The 19,562-nt window shown below is 40.5% G+C and overlaps 25 non-coding genes across 25 annotated transcripts; 11 read left to right on the top strand and 14 right to left on the bottom strand.

The window, feature by feature from the left end:
• Positions 1–3,815: 3,815 nt before the first annotated feature.
• Positions 3,816–3,889, bottom strand: trnat-ugu (transfer RNA threonine (anticodon UGU)). Its single transcript has one exon. It is a non-coding gene; the product is annotated as a tRNA-Thr (tRNA).
• Positions 3,890–5,767: 1,878 nt separating this feature from the next.
• On the bottom strand, positions 5,768–5,841 carry trnat-ugu (transfer RNA threonine (anticodon UGU)). Its single transcript has one exon. It is a non-coding gene; the product is annotated as a tRNA-Thr (tRNA).
• Positions 5,842–6,748: 907 nt separating this feature from the next.
• On the top strand, positions 6,749–6,839 carry trnak-uuu (transfer RNA lysine (anticodon UUU)). Its single transcript is given in 2 exon segments — positions 6,749–6,785; positions 6,804–6,839. It is a non-coding gene; the product is annotated as a tRNA-Arg (tRNA).
• Positions 6,840–6,939: 100 nt separating this feature from the next.
• On the bottom strand, positions 6,940–7,013 carry trnat-ugu (transfer RNA threonine (anticodon UGU)). The gene has a single exon. It is a non-coding gene; the product is annotated as a tRNA-Thr (tRNA).
• An 882-nt stretch (positions 7,014–7,895) lies between these two features.
• On the top strand, positions 7,896–7,986 carry trnar-ucu (transfer RNA arginine (anticodon UCU)). Its single transcript is given in 2 exon segments — positions 7,896–7,932; positions 7,951–7,986. It is a non-coding gene; the product is annotated as a tRNA-Arg (tRNA).
• Positions 7,987–8,088: 102 nt separating this feature from the next.
• Positions 8,089–8,162, bottom strand: trnat-ugu (transfer RNA threonine (anticodon UGU)). Its single transcript has one exon. It is a non-coding gene; the product is annotated as a tRNA-Thr (tRNA).
• An 855-nt stretch (positions 8,163–9,017) lies between these two features.
• Positions 9,018–9,108, top strand: trnar-ucu (transfer RNA arginine (anticodon UCU)). The gene is given in 2 exon segments: positions 9,018–9,054; positions 9,073–9,108. It is a non-coding gene; the product is annotated as a tRNA-Arg (tRNA).
• Positions 9,109–9,208: 100 nt separating this feature from the next.
• On the bottom strand, positions 9,209–9,282 carry trnat-ugu (transfer RNA threonine (anticodon UGU)). The gene has a single exon. It is a non-coding gene; the product is annotated as a tRNA-Thr (tRNA).
• An 855-nt stretch (positions 9,283–10,137) lies between these two features.
• On the top strand, positions 10,138–10,228 carry trnar-ucu (transfer RNA arginine (anticodon UCU)). Its single transcript is given in 2 exon segments — positions 10,138–10,174; positions 10,193–10,228. It is a non-coding gene; the product is annotated as a tRNA-Arg (tRNA).
• Positions 10,229–10,330: 102 nt separating this feature from the next.
• On the bottom strand, positions 10,331–10,404 carry trnat-ugu (transfer RNA threonine (anticodon UGU)). The gene has a single exon. It is a non-coding gene; the product is annotated as a tRNA-Thr (tRNA).
• An 855-nt stretch (positions 10,405–11,259) lies between these two features.
• Positions 11,260–11,350, top strand: trnar-ucu (transfer RNA arginine (anticodon UCU)). Its single transcript is given in 2 exon segments — positions 11,260–11,296; positions 11,315–11,350. It is a non-coding gene; the product is annotated as a tRNA-Arg (tRNA).
• Positions 11,351–11,450: 100 nt separating this feature from the next.
• trnat-ugu (transfer RNA threonine (anticodon UGU)) lies at positions 11,451–11,524 on the bottom strand. Its single transcript has one exon. It is a non-coding gene; the product is annotated as a tRNA-Thr (tRNA).
• An 857-nt stretch (positions 11,525–12,381) lies between these two features.
• Positions 12,382–12,472, top strand: trnar-ucu (transfer RNA arginine (anticodon UCU)). The gene is given in 2 exon segments: positions 12,382–12,418; positions 12,437–12,472. It is a non-coding gene; the product is annotated as a tRNA-Arg (tRNA).
• Positions 12,473–12,573: 101 nt separating this feature from the next.
• On the bottom strand, positions 12,574–12,647 carry trnat-ugu (transfer RNA threonine (anticodon UGU)). Its single transcript has one exon. It is a non-coding gene; the product is annotated as a tRNA-Thr (tRNA).
• Positions 12,648–13,499: 852 nt separating this feature from the next.
• Positions 13,500–13,590, top strand: trnar-ucu (transfer RNA arginine (anticodon UCU)). The gene is given in 2 exon segments: positions 13,500–13,536; positions 13,555–13,590. It is a non-coding gene; the product is annotated as a tRNA-Arg (tRNA).
• A 102-nt stretch (positions 13,591–13,692) lies between these two features.
• Positions 13,693–13,766, bottom strand: trnat-ugu (transfer RNA threonine (anticodon UGU)). Its single transcript has one exon. It is a non-coding gene; the product is annotated as a tRNA-Thr (tRNA).
• An 849-nt stretch (positions 13,767–14,615) lies between these two features.
• trnar-ucu (transfer RNA arginine (anticodon UCU)) lies at positions 14,616–14,706 on the top strand. Its single transcript is given in 2 exon segments — positions 14,616–14,652; positions 14,671–14,706. It is a non-coding gene; the product is annotated as a tRNA-Arg (tRNA).
• Positions 14,707–14,807: 101 nt separating this feature from the next.
• On the bottom strand, positions 14,808–14,881 carry trnat-ugu (transfer RNA threonine (anticodon UGU)). Its single transcript has one exon. It is a non-coding gene; the product is annotated as a tRNA-Thr (tRNA).
• An 865-nt stretch (positions 14,882–15,746) lies between these two features.
• On the top strand, positions 15,747–15,837 carry trnar-ucu (transfer RNA arginine (anticodon UCU)). Its single transcript is given in 2 exon segments — positions 15,747–15,783; positions 15,802–15,837. It is a non-coding gene; the product is annotated as a tRNA-Arg (tRNA).
• A 99-nt stretch (positions 15,838–15,936) lies between these two features.
• On the bottom strand, positions 15,937–16,010 carry trnat-ugu (transfer RNA threonine (anticodon UGU)). Its single transcript has one exon. It is a non-coding gene; the product is annotated as a tRNA-Thr (tRNA).
• An 848-nt stretch (positions 16,011–16,858) lies between these two features.
• trnar-ucu (transfer RNA arginine (anticodon UCU)) lies at positions 16,859–16,949 on the top strand. Its single transcript is given in 2 exon segments — positions 16,859–16,895; positions 16,914–16,949. It is a non-coding gene; the product is annotated as a tRNA-Arg (tRNA).
• Positions 16,950–17,050: 101 nt separating this feature from the next.
• On the bottom strand, positions 17,051–17,124 carry trnat-ugu (transfer RNA threonine (anticodon UGU)). The gene has a single exon. It is a non-coding gene; the product is annotated as a tRNA-Thr (tRNA).
• A 1,018-nt stretch (positions 17,125–18,142) lies between these two features.
• Positions 18,143–18,216, bottom strand: trnat-ugu (transfer RNA threonine (anticodon UGU)). The gene has a single exon. It is a non-coding gene; the product is annotated as a tRNA-Thr (tRNA).
• Positions 18,217–19,116: 900 nt separating this feature from the next.
• Positions 19,117–19,207, top strand: trnar-ucu (transfer RNA arginine (anticodon UCU)). The gene is given in 2 exon segments: positions 19,117–19,153; positions 19,172–19,207. It is a non-coding gene; the product is annotated as a tRNA-Arg (tRNA).
• Positions 19,208–19,308: 101 nt separating this feature from the next.
• On the bottom strand, positions 19,309–19,382 carry trnat-ugu (transfer RNA threonine (anticodon UGU)). The gene has a single exon. It is a non-coding gene; the product is annotated as a tRNA-Thr (tRNA).
• Positions 19,383–19,562: the final 180 nt, after the last annotated feature.

Below are 19,562 nucleotides of genomic sequence, written 5' to 3'. Positions count from 1 at the left end.
ATATATTATCAAATATTGTTCGGCCTGGTACGCAGTATGTTTGGTCTGAATGCACAATAGTGCTCATTACGCCGCTTAGTCTGTTTGCCAATGCCTTCGACAAGATTTTATAGTCAGTGCAAAGAATACTTACGGGCCTCCAGTTCTTAATAAAACACAAGTCCCCTTTCTTAGGCAGCAGAGGCAGTACTGCACGCCGGCAGCTCAGTGGCAGTTCATTTTCCACAATACATTCCTCCATCACTTCCAAAAGGTCACCTCCCAACTCAGACCAGAAAGTTTTATAAAACTCAACAGGTATTCCATCGATTCCGGGTGTTTTACCCGTGTTGAGCCCTTCCAGAGCTTTAGAAAGTTCCTGCAACGTCAGTGCACTCTCCAGCTTCTCCTTCTCGCCTTCTGGAACCTGCGTTAGCCCCTGGAGGAACTGCTTGGCTCCCTCAGATCCATCCACAGCCTCTGCCGTGTACAGTTGTGAAAAGAAACCCACAGTGTGTTCCCTGATAGCCTCAGGCTCACACAGCAACTGACCATTCACTGTTCTAAGACAGTGTATTGCTTTACTCTGAACCACTTTCTTTTCCAATGCAAAAAAGTATTGAGTTGGAGCATCCATCTGGGAAAGCTTTAAAAACCTTGAACGTACCAATGCTCCCTGTACCTGTGAGTCCAACAACTCAGCCAAACTCCTCTTTTTGAGCTTCAGATCTTCATAGAGCCTGTCACTGTATGTGATCTCCAGTGCATTATGGAGTTCAGTAATCTCCTCCTCCAGCTCTCTCATCACCTCACTAGTGCTCTTTGTAGCATTCATAGTGTACTGCTGACAAAACAGTCGGGTCTGAATTTTACTCACATCCCACCATTGCCTTATTGATAAAAATGCCTTCTTCTGCCTCCTCCACCGTTCCCAAAAGAAACTGAAACATTTTAAAAAATGACTGTCTTTTAAAAGTTTAGTATTAAAATGCCAATAAGACGAATAAACACGTGCCATAGGGATAATCATATTCAAAGTGACCAAACTATGATCAGATAAACCTGTGGGGTGAATAGTACATTTAGAATAACAATTTAATTGATGCTTAAAAACATAAAACGTATCTAATCGAGCTAAACATATATTCCCATCACTCCCCTTAGCCCAGGTATACTGCTTCACATCAGGATTCATTATTCTCCACACATCCTCCATATCATGCGCTGTTAAAACAGTGACCAGCTCCTTAACTGACCTGGGGTGAGGCTCTGGGCCATTTCTGTCCAGCTTGTCGTCAACTGTGCAGTTAAAATCACCAGCTAATAAAACCACTTCTTCAGTCTGACTCTGGGCAATAACTCCATTGAGAGTCTGAAAAAACAGCACCCTCTCTCTCCCATCATTTGGTGCATAAATATTAACAAATACTAACTTTCTACCTTCTACCGAAACCTGCACTTTCAACAAGCGTCCTTTAATGATCTCACTTACATTGATAGAGTCATACTTAAACCCCTTCGCAAATAATATGGCAACTCCAGCACTAAAATTCGTTCCATGACTAAAAATAACCTCCCCTTCCCAATCCTGAATCCACTCAGATTTATTATTATCATCTGTATGGGTCTCCTGGAGCATGGCAACGTTAACTCTCTTTTGGGTTAAATATTCAAACAGAGCTGCTCTCTTTGCACAATCTCTACCCCCATTAACATTTAAAGTTCCTATATTAAGAGTATGCATTGTAGGTTTTAAAGGAAAAATGCACACACTACTAAAAATGTAGACATGAAAAAGAAATAATGCTTGTGTAGACTTATCCATTATGACTTTTTTAGAGAGGCACAAACTTTACTTATTATATTTTTTAACTGATCTCTTTCCCTTTGCTCCATTCCCAATACAGCTGCATTACGTCTAATTTGTTGTGCCGAATTTAAAAACAATTTTAAATCAGGGAAGTGATCAATAACTTCAATCCCTCTTTTCCCTTTAATAGCACTTAAAAATGCCCGTATGCTTTCAGCACTATACCCCCCTCTCGCTTGCTGACTAGCCGAGAGATCAGAGCTAACCGATGAGTCAGTATCACTACCCCCGTCCTCACTAAAATCGCCACCACTGCCTGTTGCGCAATGCATTTGAGCGCAATCCACTCTCTCAGATAACTCACTCACTAATCCATCAGCCTGGTCGACTCCATCCTCAGAAACAAGGCTGCGTTTTGCTACAAAACTATGCCTAATTTTAGCCTTTCTTTTCCCTTTGGGGAGTTTAAACTCACCCACTTCCCTCTCCTTCTCTAACACTAAAACTATACCTTTATTCTGTGCAAAGCTTTCCTCAATCTGTTCTCTCCTCTCACCACCCTGTCCGTCAACTACCACCCCCACCACAGGTGATTTAGACGATTCCTGCAAATCACTTTCCCCATCTACCATACCAGACTCAACCACACCCGGGTTGACTTTTTCAGTCTCTCTCTCCGTTCTAGTACTCTCCGCAGTGCTGCGATCCGAAGGTCCCTCAACCTGGCTCCCCAGCTCAGCTATGCTCTCTCTCACCTCAGTGACTTCTTCCCCCTCACTTTCAGTTTCTCCTTCAGTCCTCTTACAGTTCTTTGCAATATGCCCTTTACGGCCACATTTAAAACATTTCATTGTATCAGAAGAAGCAAACACTACATAATCGCTACCCTCCACCCGAAACCTAAAAGCTACATTCAGCTCTCCAGTCGGGTCATTCAGCAGCATATATACCTGTCTCCTGAAAGAAACTACATGCTTTAACTCAGGGGCCTTACAACCCAGAGGAATCATTGTAATGCCTGACATTAATTGACCATGACGACTTAGCTCTCTCACTACAAGTTCATTTTTCAGAAAAGGCGGAATATTGGAAATTGTTATTTTCCTAGCGGGAGCCGCAAGAGGCAGAACAGACACTAACACTCCGTCAATAACCAACCCTTGCTGAACCATTTCGGAAACTATTAATTAATTGCTCAAAAATACAACTACAACCTTATTCATCCGTGACGCCGACTTGATATTCTCACACCCAATTACTTTTCCAAGTTCTACCACACATTTCTCAACCGGGACAGACACATCCACTACAATTTTTATGCCATTTCTCCGTGTCATATGTTCAAAATTGGGAACTGATCCCCTCGGGATTCCCCCGACTTTGGCCATCACGGCCGATAAGAACCAACTATTTTCCCTTCTTTTATTTTTTTTTAAAACCTATAACATAAAAAAAGGATGAAAAGTGAAAAAAGGAATGAACAAAAACAACGGGGAAAAAAAAACCCTCACTCACTCTGAGCTCCACACGCTGCAAGCACTCCCAACAGACACCTCGACAAACAGACAGCACGAATAGATAGATAGATAGATAGATTGATTGATTGATTGATTGAATGAATGAAACCAAAAAGGGCTGGGTGATGGAAGAGTGAAATGTGTTTTTTTTAATGTGATTGCTGCATGGAGGACAAGGTGGCCGAGTGGTAAAGGCCATGCCTTGCACTGTGCTCTGTACGCGCAGGTTTGAATCCCATCTCCATCGTTTTTTGGCACGTTTTCCTCCGTGGCCTTGGCTCCGTCTACCTCAACTTTGCTGTGCCGGTCATAACGGTACAGGGCTCTGTGGCGCAGTGGATAGCATGTTGGACTTTTAGGCTGGTTGTGTGGTGTGATTCAAAGGTTGCGGGTTTGAGTCCTGCCAGAGTCGTGAATGTTTATGTGTGTTTTTTTGGATTAATTAGTTGTGTTTTTTTTTTTAGAAGAAGAAGATGGTATGCATTTATCTTTGGGACAAGAATAAAAAGAGGCACTGCTGGGATTCGAACCCAGGATCTCCTGTTTACAAGACAGGTGCTTTAACCAACTAAGCCACAATGCCCGACACGTGCCAACTGCTCGATGTCTCCTCCAGGTGCTCTATGTGGTGCACTTGTTTTGTGTGTCGTACTTATACGGCAGGATGCTGCAGTTGTGAGTTGGAGGCTCCCCGGGAGCTGCTTTTCCAAAACTTGCAATCTGGATACAAATGATCTGGATTTGTAATCCTATATTTTGTGATTGCATTTGAGCGCAATCCACTCTCTCAGATAACTCACTCACTAATCCATCAGCCTGGTCGACTCCATCCTCAGAAACAAGGCTGCGTTTTGCTACAAAACTATGCCTAATTTTAGCCTTTCTTTTCCCTTTGGGGAGTTTAAACTCACCCACTTCCCTCTCCTTCTCTAACACTAAAACTATACCTTTATTCTGTGCAAAGCTTTCCTCAATCTGTTCTCTCCTCTCACCACCCTGTCCGTCAACTACCACCCCCACCACAGGTGATTTAGACGATTCCTGCAAATCACTTTCCCCATCTACCATACCAGACTCAACCACACCCGGGTTGACTTTTTCAGTCTCTCTCTCCGTTCTAGTACTCTCCGCAGTGCTGCGATCCGAAGGTCCCTCAACCTGGCTCCCCAGCTCAGCTATGCTCTCTCTCACCTCAGTGACTTCTTCCCCCTCACTTTCAGTTTCTCCTTCAGTCCTCTTACAGTTCTTTGCAATATGCCCTTTACGGCCACATTTAAAACATTTCATTGTATCAGAAGAAGCAAACACTACATAATCGCTACCCTCCACCCGAAACCTAAAAGCTACATTCAGCTCTCCAGTCGGGTCATTCAGCAGCATATATACCTGTCTCCTGAAAGAAACTACATGCTTTAACTCAGGGGCCTTACAACCCAGAGGAATCATTGTAATGCCTGACATTAATTGACCATGACGACTTAGCTCTCTCACTACAAGTTCATTTTTCAGAAAAGGCGGAATATTGGAAATTGTTATTTTCCTAGCGGGAGCCGCAAGAGGCAGAACAGACACTAACACTCCGTCAATAACCAACCCTTGCTGAACCATTTCGGAAACTATTAATTAATTGCTCAAAAATACAACTACAACCTTATTCATCCGTGACGCCGACTTGATATTCTCACACCCAATTACTTTTCCAAGTTCTACCACACATTTCTCAACCGGGACAGACACATCCACTACAATTTTTATGCCATTTCTCCGTGTCATATGTTCAAAATTGGGAACTGATCCCCTCGGGATTCCCCCGACTTTGGCCATCACGGCCGATAAGAACCAACTATTTTCCCTTCTTTTATTTTTTTTTAAAACCTATAACATAAAAAAAGGATGAAAAGTGAAAAAAGGAATGAACAAAAACAACGGGGAAAAAAAAACCCTCACTCACTCTGAGCTCCACACGCTGCAAGCACTCCCAACAGACACCTCGACAAACAGACAGCACGAATAGATAGATAGATAGATAGATTGATTGATTGATTGATTGAATGAATGAAACCAAAAAGGGCTGGGTGATGGAAGAGTGAAATGTGTTTTTTTTAATGTGATTGCTGCATGGAGGACAAGGTGGCCGAGTGGTAAAGGCCATGCCTTGCACTGTGCTCTGTACGCGCAGGTTTGAATCCCATCTCCATCGTTTTTTGGCACGTTTTCCTCCGTGGCCTTGGCTCCGTCTACCTCAACTTTGCTGTGCCGGTCATAACGGTACAGGGCTCTGTGGCGCAGTGGATAGCATGTTGGACTTTTAGGCTGGTTGTGTGGTGTGATTCAAAGGTTGCGGGTTTGAGTCCTGCCAGAGTCGTGAATGTTTATGTGTGTTTTTTTGGATTAATTAGTTGTGTTTTTTTTTTAGAAGAAGAAGATGGTATGCATTTATCTTTGGGACAAGAATAAAAAGAGGCACTGCTGGGATTCGAACCCAGGATCTCCTGTTTACAAGACAGGTGCTTTAACCAACTAAGCCACAATGCCCGACACGTGCCAACTGCTCGATGTCTCCTCCAGGTGCTCTATGTGGTGCACTTGTTTTGTGTGTCGTACTTATACGGCAGGATGCTGCAGTTGTGAGTTGGAGGCTCCCCGGGAGCTGCTTTTCCAAAACTTGCAATCTGGATACAAATGATCTGGATTTGTAATCCTATATTTTGTGATTGAGATTACTTTTTAAAATGCTGGGCTTTTTAATCGCAGTTATTCATAATATGGATAATCCAGCAGTGACATTTTCTGAACAAATGGATCAAAATGATCCAGATTACAAGTTTTGAAAAACCGGCTCCTGGTGCATATCTCTTTTGTGTCTCCCTCTGGTCCTGTCATTCTCTTTTGTGTCTCTCTCTGGTCCTGTCATTCTGATTGATTTATCTTCAATGACAACATTAATCATGTGAAACGGAGGAGATAAGAAGACTTTTTTGTAATGGTATGGCTAATAGATGGATGGATAGAGAGAAGAAGAGATTTAAAAATAATATTTATTTTTAGATATCAAAATATAGAGACAAAAAAAGATATATATATATATTTATAATTATAATTCAAAAGTTAGATAGAGATGAATAAAATAAATAATATTGACATTTATAAATCAAAAGATAGATAAATAGATTGATAGATAGATAGATAGATAGATAGATAGATTGATTGATTGAATGAATGAATGAAACCAGAAAGGGCTGGGTGATGGAAGAGTGAAATATGTTTTTTTTAATGTGATTGCTGCATTGAGGACGAGGTGGCTGAGTGGTAAAGGCGATGTCTTGCACTGTGCTCTGCATGCGCAGGTTTGAATCCCATCCCCGTCATTTTTTGGCACGTTTTCCTCCGTGGCTTTGGCTCCGTCTACCTCAACTTTGCCGTGCCGGACACAACGGTGCAGGGCTCTGTGGCGCAATGGATAGCGTGTTGGACGTCTAGGCTGGTTGTGTGGTGTGATTCAAAGGTTGCGGGTTCGAGTCCCGCCAGAGTCGTGAATGTTTATGTGTGTTTTTTTGGATTAATTCGTTGTGTTTTTTTTTTTTTTCGAAGAAGACGCTGGTATGCATTTATCTTTGGGAGAAGAAGTAAAAGTGACACTGCTGGGATTCGAACCCAGGATCTCCTGTTTACAAGACAGGTGCTTTAACCAACTAAACCACAATGCCCCACACTTGCCAGCTGCTCGATGTCTCCTCCCGGCGCTCCAGGTGGTGCACTTGTTTTGTGTGTGGTACTCATACGGCAGGATGCTACAGTTGTGAGTTGGAGGCTCCCCGGGAGCTGCTTTTTCAAAACTTGTAATCTGGATACAAATGATCTGGATTTGTAATCCTATATTTTGTGATCGAGATTACTTTTTAAAATGCTGGACTTTTTAATCGCAATTATTCGTAATATGGATGATCCAGCAGTGATATTTTCTGAACAAATGGATCAAAATGATCCAGATTACAAGTTTTGAAAAACCGGCTCCTGGTGCATATCTCTTTTGTGTCTCCCTCTGGTCCTGTCATTCTGATTGATTTATCTTCAATGACAACATTAATCATGTGAACCGGAGGAGATAAGAAGACTTTTATGTAATGGTATGGCTAATAGATGGATGGATAGAGAGAAGGAGAGATTAAAAAATAATATTTATTTTTAGAAATCAAAAAATAGATAGAGAGAGAGAAAAAAAAAATATATATATACAGTGTATTTATAATTAAAAATCAAAAGTTAGATAGAGATTAATGTAATAAATAATATTGACATTTATAAATCAAAAGTTAGATAGATAGATAGATAGATAGATAGATAGATAGATAGATTGATTGAATGAATGAATGAAACCAGAAAGGGCTGGGTGATGGAAGAGTGAAATATGTTTTTTTTAATGTGATTGCTGCATTGAGGACGAGGTGGCCGAGTGGTAAAGGCGATGTCTTGCACTGTGCTCTGCACGCGCAGGTTTGAATCCCATCCCCGTTGTTTTTTGGCACGTTTTCCTCCGTGGCTTTGGCTCCGTCTACCTCAACTTTGCCGTGCCGGACATAACGGTGCAGGGCTCTGTGGCGCAATGGATAGCGTGTTGGACTTCTAGGCTGGTTGTGTGGTGTGATTCAAAGGTTGCGGGTTCGAGTCCCGCCAGAGTCGTGAATTTTTATGTGTGTTTTTTTGGATTAATTCGTTGTGTTTTTTTTGTTTTTTTCGAAGAAGACGCTGGTATGCATTTATCTTTGGGAGAAGAAGTAAAAGTGACACTGCTGGGATTCGAACCCAGGATCTCCTGTTTACAAGACAGGTGCTTTAACCAACTAAACCACAATGCCCCACACTTGCCAGCTGCTCGATGTCTCCTCCCGGCGCTCCAGGTGGTGCACTTGTTTTGTGTGTGGTACTCATACGGCAGGATGCTACAGTTGTGAGTTGGAGGCTCCCCGGGAGCTGCTTTTTCAAAACTTGTAATCTGGATACAAATGATCTGGATTTGTAATCCTATATTTTGTGATCGAGATTACTTTTTAAAATGCTGGACTTTTTAATCGCAATTATTCGTAATATGGATAATCCAGCAGTGACATTTTCTGAACAAATGGATCAAAATGATCCAGATTACAAGTTTTGAAAAAACGGCTCCTGGTGCATATCTCTTTTGTGTCTCCCTCTGGTCCTGTCATTCTGATTGATTTATCTTCAATGACAACATTAATCATGTGAACCGGAGGAGATAAGAAGACTTTTTTGTAATGGTATGGCTAATAGATGGATGGATAGAGAGAAGGAGAGATTTAAAAATAATATTTATTTTTAGATATCAAAATATAGAGACAAAAAAAGATATATATATATATTTATAATTATAATTCAAAAGTTAGATAGATATGAAAAAAATAAATAATATTGACATTTATAAATCAAAAGATAGATAGATAGATAGATAGATAGATTGATTGATTGAATGAATGAATGAAACCAGAAAGGGCTGGGTGATGGAAGAGTGAAATATGTTTTTTTAATGTGATTGCTGCATGGAGGACGAGGTGGCCGAGTGGTAAAGGCGATGTCTTGCACTGTGCTCTGCACGCGCAGGTTTGAATCCCATCCCCGTCGTTTTTTGGCACGTTTTCCTCCCTGGCTTTGGCTCCGTCTACCTCAACTTTGCCGTGCCGGACATAACGGTGCAGGGCTCTGTGGCGCAATGGATAGCGTGTTGGACTTCTAGGCTGGTTGTGTGGTGTGATTCAAAGGTTGCGGGTTCGAGTCCCGCCAGAGTCTTGAATTTTTATGTGTGTTTTTTTGGATTAATTCGTTGTGTTTTTTTTTTTTTTCGAAGAAGACGCTGGTATGCATTTATCTTTGGGAGAAGTAGTAAAAGTGACACTGCTGGGATTCGAACCCAGGATCTCCTGTTTACAAGACAGGTGCTTTAACCAACTAAACCACAATGCCCCACACTTGCCAGCTGCTCGATGTCTCCTCCCGGCGCTCCAGGTGGTGCACTTGTTTTGTGTGTGGTACTCATACGGCAGGATGCTACAGTTGTGAGTTGGAGGCTCCCCGGGAGCTGCTTTTTCAAAACTTGTAATGTGGATACAAATGATCTGGATTTGTAATCCTATATTTTGTGATCGAGATTACTTTTTAAAATGCTGGACTTTTTAATCGCAATTATTCGTAATATGGATAATCCAGCAGTGACATTTTCTGAACAAATGGATCAAAATGATCCAGATTACAAGTTTTGAAAAACCGGCTCCTGGTGCATATCTCTTTTGTGTCTCCCTCTGGTCCTGTCATTCTGATTGATTTATCTTCAATGACAACATTAATCATGTGAACCGGAGGAGATAAGAAGACTTTTTTGTAATGGTATGGCTAATAGATGGATGGATAGAGAGAAGGAGAGATTTAAAAATAATATTTATTTTTAGATATCAAAATATAGAGACAAAAAAAGATATATATATATATTTATAATTATAATTCAAAAGTTAGATAGATATGAAAAAAATAAATAATATTGACATTTATAAATCAAAAGATAGATAGATAGATAGATAGATAGATTGATTGATTGAATGAATGAATGAAACCAGAAAGGGCTGGGTGATGGAAGAGTGAAATATGTTTTTTTAATGTGATTGCTGCATGGAGGACGAGGTGGCCGAGTGGTAAAGGCGATGTCTTGCACTGTGCTCTGCACGCGCAGGTTTGAATCCCATCCCCGTCGTTTTTTGGCACGTTTTCCTCCCTGGCTTTGGCTCCGTCTACCTCAACTTTGCCGTGCCGGACATAACGGTGCAGGGCTCTGTGGCGCAATGGATAGCGTGTTGGACTTCTAGGCTGGTTGTGTGGTGTGATTCAAAGGTTGCGGGTTCGAGTCCCGCCAGAGTCGTGAATTTTTATGTGTGTTTTTTTGGATTAATTCGTTGTGTTTTTTTTGTTTTTTTCGAAGAAGACGCTGGTATGCATTTATCTTTGGGAGAAGAAGTAAAAGTGACACTGCTGGGATTCGAACCCAGGATCTCCTGTTTACAAGACAGGTGCTTTAACCAACTAAACCACAATGCCCCACACTTGCCAGCTGCTCGATGTCTCCTCCCGGCGCTCCAGGTGGTGCACTTGTTTTGTGTGTGGTACTCATACGGCAGGATGCTACAGTTGTGAGTTGGAGGCTCCCCGGGAGCTGCTTTTTCAAAACTTGTAATCTGGATACAAATGATCTGGATTTGTAATCCTATATTTTGTGATCGAGATTACTTTTTAAAATGCTGGACTTTTTAATCGCAATTATTCGTAATATGGATAATCCAGCAGTGACATTTTCTGAACAAATGGATCAAAATGATCCAGATTACAAGTTTTGAAAAAACGGCTCCTGGTGCATATCTCTTTTGTGTCTCCCTCTGGTCCTGTCATTCTGATTGATTTATCTTCAATGACAACATTAATCATGTGAACCGGAGGAGATAAGAAGACTTTTTTGTAATGGTATGGCTAATAGATGGATGGATAGAGAGAAGGAGAGATTTAAAAATAATATTTATTTTTAGATATCAAAATATAGAGACAAAAAAAGATATATATATATATTTATAATTATAATTCAAAAGTTAGATAGATATGAAAAAAATAAATAATATTGACATTTATAAATCAAAAGATAGATAGATAGATAGATAGATAGATTGATTGATTGAATGAATGAATGAAACCAGAAAGGGCTGGGTGATGGAAGAGTGAAATATGTTTTTTTAATGTGATTGCTGCATGGAGGACGAGGTGGCCGAGTGGTAAAGGCGATGTCTTGCACTGTGCTCTGCACGCGCAGGTTTGAATCCCATCCCCGTCGTTTTTTGGCACGTTTTCCTCCCTGGCTTTGGCTCCGTCTACCTCAACTTTGCCGTGCCGGACATAACGGTGCAGGGCTCTGTGGCGCAATGGATAGCGTGTTGGACTTCTAGGCTGGTTGTGTGGTGTGATTCAAAGGTTGCGGGTTCGAGTCCCGCCAGAGTCGTGAATTTTTATGTGTGTTTTTTTGGATTAATTCGTTGTGTTTTTTTTTTTTTTCGAAGAAGACGCTGGTATGCATTTATCTTTGGGAGAAGTAGTAAAAGTGACACTGCTGGGATTCGAACCCAGGATCTCCTGTTTACAAGACAGGTGCTTTAACCAACTAAACCACAATGCCCCACACTTGCCAGCTGCTCGATGTCTCCTCCAGGCGCTCCAGGTGGTGCACTTGTTTTGTGTGTGGTACTCATACGGCAGGATGCTACAGTTGTGAGTTGGAGGCTCCCCGGGAGCTGCTTTTTCAAAACTTGTAATCTGGATACAAATGATCTGGATTTGTAATCCTATATTTTGTGATCGAGATTACTTTTTAAAATGCTGGACTTTTTAATCGCAATTATTCGTAATATGGATAATCCAGCAGTGACATTTTCTGAACAAATGGATCAAAATGATCCAGATTACAAGTTTTGAAAAACCGGCTCCTGGTGCATATCTCTTTTGTGTCTCCCTCTGGTCCTGTCATTCTGATTGATTTATCTTCAATGACAACATTAATCATGTGAACCGGAGGAGATAAGAAGACTTTTTTGTAATGGTATGGCTAATAGATGGATGGATAGAGAGAAGGAGAGATTTAAAAATAATATTTATTTTTAGATATCAAAATATAGAGACAAAAAAAGATATATATATATATATTTATAATTATAATTCAAAAGTTAGATAGATATGAAAAAAATAAATAATATTGACATTTATAAATCAAAAGATAGATAGATAGATAGATAGATAGATTGATTGATTGAATGAATGAATGAAACCAGAAAGGGCTGTGTGATGGAAGATTGAAATATGTTTTTTTAATGTGATTGCTGCATGGAGGACGAGGTGGCCGAGTGGTAAAGGCGATGTCTTGCACTGTGCTCTGCACGCGCAGGTTTGAATCCCATCCCTGTCGTTTTTTGGCACGTTTTCCTCCGTGGCTTTGGCTCCGTCTACCTCAACTTTGCCGTGCCGGACATAACGGTGCAGGGCTCTGTGGCGCAATGGATAGCGTGTTGGACTTCTAGGCTGGTTGTGTGGTGTGATTCAAAGGTTGCGGGTTCGAGTCCTGCCAGAGTCGTGAATTTTTATGTGTGTTTTTTTGGATTAATTCGTTGTGTTTTTTTTTTTTTTTCGAAGAAGACGCTGGTATGCATTTATCTTTGGGAGAAGAAGTAAAAGTGACACTGCTGGGATTCGAACCCAGGATCTCCTGTTTACAAGACAGGTGCTTTAACCAACTAAACCACAATGCCCCACACTTGCCAGCTGCTCAATGTCTCCTCCCGGCGCTCCAGGTGGTGCACTTGTTTTGTGTGTGGTACTTATATGGTAGGATGCTACAGTTGTGAGTTGGAGGCTCCCCGGGAGCTGCTTTTTCAAAACTTGTAATCTGGATACAAATGATCTGGATTTGTAATCCTATATTTTGTGATCGAGATTACTTTTTAAAATGCTGGACTTTTTAATCGCAATTATTCGTAATATGGATAATCCAGCAGTGACATTTTCTGAACAAATGGATCAAAATGATCCAGATTACAAGTTTTGAAAAACCGGCTCCTGGTGCATATCTCTTTTGTGTCTCCCTCTGGTCCTGTCATTCTGATTGATTTATCTTCAATGACAACATTAATCATGTGAACCGGAGGAGATAAGAAGACTTTTTTGTAATGGTATGGCTAATAGATGGATGGATAGAGAGAAGGAGAGATTTAAAAATAATATTTATTTTTAGATATCAAAATATAGAGACAAAAAAAGATATATATATTTATAATTATAATTCAAAAGTTAGATAGAGATGAATAAAATAAATAATATTGACATTTATAAATCAAAAGATAGATAGATAGATAGATATATTGATTGATTGAATGAATGAATGAATGAAACCAGAAAGGGCTGGGTGATGGAAGAGTGAAATATGTTTTTTTTAATGTGATTGCTGCATTGAGAACGAGGTGGCCGAGTGGTAAAGGCGATGTCTTGCACTGTGCTCTGCACGCGCAGGTTTGAATCCCATCCCCGTTGTTTTTTGGCACGTTTTCCTCCGTGGCCTTGGCTCCGTCTACCTCAACTTTGCCGTGCCGGACATAACGGTGCAGGGCTCTGTGGCGCAATGGATAGCGTGTTGGACTTCTAGGCTGGTTGTGTGGTGTGATTCAAAGGTTGCGGGTTCGAGTCCCGCCAGAGTCGTGAATTTTTATGTGTGTTTTTTTGGATTAATTCGTTGTGTTTTTGTTTTTTTTTTCGAAGAAGACGCTGGTATGCATTTATCTTTGGGAGAAGAAGTAAAAGTGACACTGCTGGGATTCGAACCCAGGATCTCCTGTTTACAAGACAGGTGCTTTAACCAACTAAACCACAATGCCCCACACTTGCCAGCTGCTCAATGTCTCCTCCCGGCGCTCCAGGTGGTGCACTTGTTTTGTGTGTGGTACTTATATGGTAGGATGCTACAGTTGTGAGTTGGAGGCTCCCCGGGAGCTGCTTTTTCAAAACTTGTAATCTGGATACAAATGATCTGGATTTGTAATCCTATATTTTGTGATCGAGATTACTTTTTAAAATGCTGGACTTTTTAATCGCAATTATTCGTAATATGGATGATCCAGCAGTGACATTTTCTGAACAAATGGATCAAAATGATCCAGATTACAAGTTTTGAAAAACCGGCTCCTGGTGCATATCTCTTTTGTGTCTCCCTCTGGTCCTGTCATTCTGATTGATTTATCTTCAATGACAACATTAATCATGTGAACCGGAGGAGATAAGAAGACTTTTTTGTAATGGTATGGCTAATAGATGGATGGATAGAGAGAAGGAGAGATTTAAAAATAATATTTATTTTTAGATATCAAAATATAGAGACAAAAAAAGATATATATATATATATTTATAATTATAATTCAAAAGTTAGATAGATATGAAAAAAATAAATAATATTGACATTTATAAATCAAAAGATAGATAGATAGATAGATATATTGATTGAATGAATGAATGAAACCAGAAAGGGCTGGGTGATGGAAGAGTGAAATATGTTTTTTTAATGTGATTGCTGCATCGAGGACGAGGTGGCCGAGTGGTAAAGGCGATGTCTTGCACTGTGCTCTGCACGCGCAGGTTTGAATCCCATCCCCGTTGTTTTTTGGCACGTTTTCCTCCCTGGCTTTGGCTCCGTCTACCTCAACTTTGCCGTGCCGGACATAACGGTGCAGGGCTCTGTGGCGCAATGGATAGCGTGTTGGACTTCTAGGCTGGTTGTGTGGTGTGATTCAAAGGTTGCGGGTTCGAGTCCCGCCAGAGTCGTGAATTTTTATGTGTGTTTTTTTGGATTAATTCGTTGTGTTTTTTTTTTTTTTTCGAAGAAGACGCTGGTATGCATTTATCTTTGGGAGAAGTAGTAAAAGTGACACTGCTGGGATTCGAACCCAGGATCTCCTGTTTACAAGACAGGTGCTTTAACCAACTAAACCACAATGCCCCACACTTGCCAGCTGCTCGATGTCTCCTCCCGGCGCTCCAGGTGGTGCACTTGTTTTGTGTGTGGTACTCATACGGCAGGATGCTACAGTTGTGAGTTGGAGGCTCCCCGGGAGCTGCTTTTTCAAAACTTGTAATCTGGATACAAATGATCTGGATTTGTAATCCTATATTTTGTGATCGAGATTACTTTTTAAAATGCTGGACTTTTTAATCGCAATTATTCGTAATATGGATAATCCAGCAGTGACATTTTCTGAACAAATGGATCAAAATGATCCAGATTACAAGTTTTGAAAAACCGGCTCCTGGTGCATATCTCTTTTGTGTCTCCCTCTGGTCCTGTCATTCTGATTGATTTATCTTCAATGACAACATTAATCATGTGAACCGGAGGAGATAAGAAGACTTTTTTGTAATGGTATGGCTAATAGATGGATGGATAGAGAGAAGGAGAGATTTAAAAATAATATTTATTTTTAGATATCAAAATATAGAGACAAAAAAAGATATATATATATATATTTATAATTATAATTCAAAAGTTAGATAGATATGAAAAAAATAAATAATATTGACATTTATAAATCAAAAGATAGATAGATAGATAGATAGATAGATAGATTGATTGATTGATTGAATGAATGAATGAAACCAGAAAGGGCTGTGTGATGGAAGATTGAAATATGTTTTTTTAATGTGATTGCTGCATGGAGGACGAGGTGGCCGAGTGGTAAAGGCGATGTCTTGCACTGTGCTCTGCACGCGCAGGTTTGAATCCCATCCCCGTCGTTTTTTGGCACGTTTTCCTCCGTGGCTTTGGCTCCGTCTACCTCAACTTTGCCGTGCCGGACATAACGGTGCAGGGCTCTGTGGCGCAATGGATAGCGTGTTGGACTTCTAGGCTGGTTGTGTGGTGTGATTCAAAGGTTGCGGGTTCGAGTCCCGCCAGAGTCGTGAATTTTTATGTGTGTTTTTTTGGATTAATTCGTTGTGTTTTTTTTTTTTTCGAAGAAGACGCTGGTATGCATTTATCTTTGGGAGAAGAAGTAAAAGTGACACTGCTGGGATTCGAACCCAGGATCTCCTGTTTACAAGACAGGTGCTTTAACCAACTAAACCACAATGCCCCACACTTGCCAGCTGCTCGATGTCTCCTCCCGGCGCTCCAGGTGGTGCACTTGTTTTGTGTGTGGTACTTATATGGTAGGATGCTACAGTTGTGAGTTGGAGGCTCCCCGGGAGCTGCTTTTTCAAAACTTGTAATCTGGATACAAATGATCTGGATTTGTAATCCTATATTTTGTGATCGAGATTACTTTTCAAAATGCTGGACTTTTTAATCGCAATTATTCGTAATATGGATAATCCAGCAGTGACATTTTCTGAACAAATGGATCAAAATGATCCAGATTACAAGTTTTGAAAAACCGGCTCCTGGTGCATATCTCTTTTGTGTCTCCCTCTGGTCCTGTCATTCTGATTGATTTATCTTCAATGACAACATTAATCATGTGAACCGGAGGAGATAAGAAGACTTTTTTGTAATGGTATGGCTAATAGATGGATGGATAGAGAGAAGGAGAGATTTAAAAATAATATTTATTTTTAGATATCAAAATATAGAGACAAAAAAAGATATATATATTTATAATTATAATTCAAAAGTTAGATAGAGATGAATAAAATAAATAATATTGACATTTATAAATCAAAAGATAGATAGATAGATAGATATATTGATTGATTGAATGAATGAATGAAACCAGAAAGGGCTGGGTGATGGAAGAGTGAAATATGTTTTTTTTAATGTGATTGCTGCATTGAGGACGAGGTGGCCGAGTGGTAAAGGCGATGTCTTGCACTGTGCTCTGCACGCGCAGGTTTGAATCCCATCCCCGTTGTTTTTTGGCACGTTTTCCTCCGTGGCCTTGGCTCCGTCTACCTCAACTTTGCCGTGCCGGACATAACGGTGCAGGGCTCTGTGGCGCAATGGATAGCGTGTTGGACTTCTAGGCTGGTTGTGTGGTGTGATTCAAAGGTTGCGGGTTCGAGTCCCGCCAGAGTCGTGAATGTTTATGTGTGTTTTTTTTGATTAATTAGTTGTGTTTTTTTTTTTTTTTCGAAGAAGACGCTGGTATGCATTTATCTTTGGGAGAAGAAGTAAAAGTGACACTGCTGGGATTCAAACCCAGGATCTCCTGTTTACAAGACAGGTGCTTTAACCAACTAAACCACAATGCCCCACACTTACCAGCTGCTCGATGTCTCCTCCCGGCGCTCCAGGTGGTGCACTTGTTTTGTGTGTGGTACTTATACGGCAGGATGCTACAGTTGTGAGTTGGAGGCTCCCCGGGAGCTGCTTTTTCAAAACTTGTAATGTGGATACAAATGATCTGGATTTGTAATCCTATATTTTGTGATCGAGATTACTTTTTAAAATGCTGGACTTTTTAATCGCAATTATTCGTAATATGGATAATCCAGCAGTGACATTTTCTGAACAAATGGATCAAAATGATCCAGATTACAAGTTTTGAAAAACCGGCTCCTGGTGCATATCTCTTTTGTGTCTCCCTCTGGTCCTGTCATTCTGATTGATTTATCTTCAATGACAACATTAATCATGTGAACCGGAGGAGATAAGAAGACTTTTTTGTAATGGTATGGCTAATAGATGGATGGATAGAGAGAAGGAGAGATTAAAAAATTATATTTATTTTTAGATATCAAAATATAGAGACAAAAAAAGATATATATATTTATAATTATAATTCAAAAGTTAGATAGAGATGAATAAAATAAATAATATTGACATTTATAAATCAAAAGATAGATAGATAGATAGATAGATAGAATGAAACCAGAAAGGGCTGGGTGATGGAAGAGTGAAATGTGTTTTTTTAATGTGATTGCTGCATGGAGGACGAGGTGGCCGAGTTGTAAAGGCCATGCCTTGCAATGTGCTCTGTACGCGCAGGTTTGAATCCCATCCCCGTCGTTTTTTGGCACGTTTTCCTCCGTGGCCTTGGCTCCGTCTACCTCAACTTTGCCGTGCCGGTCATAACGGTGCAGGGCTCTGTGGTGCAATGGATAGCATGTTGGACTTTTAGGCTGGTTGTGTGGTGTGATTTAAAGGTTGCGGGTTTGAGTCCCGCCAGAGTCGTGAATGTTTATGTGTGTTTTTTTGATTTAATTAGTTGTGTTTTTTTTTCAGAAGAAGAAGACGGTATGCATTTAGCTTTGGGACAAGAAGTAAACGAGGCACTGCTGGGATTCGAACCCAGGATCTCCTGTTTACAAGACAGGTGCTTTAACCAACTAAGCCACAATGCCCCTACACGTGCCAAATGCTCGATGTCTCCTCCAGGTGCTCTATGTGGTGCACTTGTTTTGTGTGTCGTACTTATACGGCAGGATGCTGCAGTTGTGAGTTGGAGGCTCCCCGGGAGCTGCTTTTTCAAAACTTGCAATCTGGATACAAATGATCTGGATTTGTAATCCTATATTTTGTGATTGAGATTACTTTTTAAAATGCTGGACTTTTTAATCGCAGTTATTCGTAATATGGATAAACCAGCAGTGACATTTTCTGAACAAATTGATCAAAATGATCCAGATTACAAGTTTTGAAAAACCGGCTCCTGGTGCATATCTCTTTTGTGTCTCCCTCTGGTCCTGTAATTTTGATTGATTTAGCTTCAATGACAACATTAATCATGTGAAACGGAGGATAGAAGAAGACTTTTTTTGTAATGGTATGGCTAATAGATGGATGGATAGAGAGAAGGAGAGAGGTAAAAAATAATATTGATTTTTAGAAATCAAAATATAGATAGAGAGAGAGAAAAAAAATATATATACAGTGTATTTATAATTAAAAATCAAAAGTTAGATAGAGATTAATTTAATAAATAATATTGACATTTATAAATCGATAGATAGATAGATAGATAGATAGATAGATAGATAGATAGATAGATAGATAGATTGATTGATTGATTGATTGAATGAATGAATGAAACCAGAAAGGGCTGGGTGATGGAAGGGTGAAATATGTTTTTTTAATGTGATTGCTGCATGGAGGACGAGGTGGCCGAGTGGTAAAGGCGATGTCTTGCACTGTGCTCTGCACGCGCAGGTTTGAATCCCATCCCCGTCGTTTTTTGGCACGTTTTCCTCCGTGGCTTTGGCTCCGTCTACCTCAACTTTGCCGTGCCGGACATAACAGTGCAGGGCTCTGTGGCGCAATGGATAGCGTGTTGGACTTCTAGGCTGGTTGTGTGGTGTGATTCAAAGGTTGCGGGTTCGAGTCCCGCCAGAGTCGTGAATTTTTATGTGTGTTTTTTTGGATTAATTCGTTGTGTTTTTTTTTTTTTTTCGAAGAAGACGCTGGTATGCATTTATCTTTGGGAGAAGAAGTAAAAGTGACACTGCTGGGATTCGAACCCAGGATCTCCTGTTTACAAGACAGGTGCTTTAACCAACTAAACCACAATGCCCCACACTTGCCAGCTGCTCGATGTCTCCTCCCGGCGCTCCAGGTGGTGCACTTGTTTTGTGTGTGGTACTTATATGGTAGGATGCTACAGTTGTGAGTTGGAGGCTCCCCGGGAGCTGCTTTTTCAAAACTTGTAATCTGGATACAAATGATCTGGATTTGTAATCCTATATTTTGTGAT

Source organism: Acipenser ruthenus, chromosome 24, assembly GCF_902713425.1.
Source record: "Acipenser ruthenus chromosome 24, fAciRut3.2 maternal haplotype, whole genome shotgun sequence".
Classification (NCBI taxonomy): domain Eukaryota; kingdom Metazoa; phylum Chordata; class Actinopteri; order Acipenseriformes; family Acipenseridae; genus Acipenser; species Acipenser ruthenus.
Note: the sequence above shows the minus strand (reverse complement) of the source record. Positions and strands in the feature narration are given on the sequence as shown.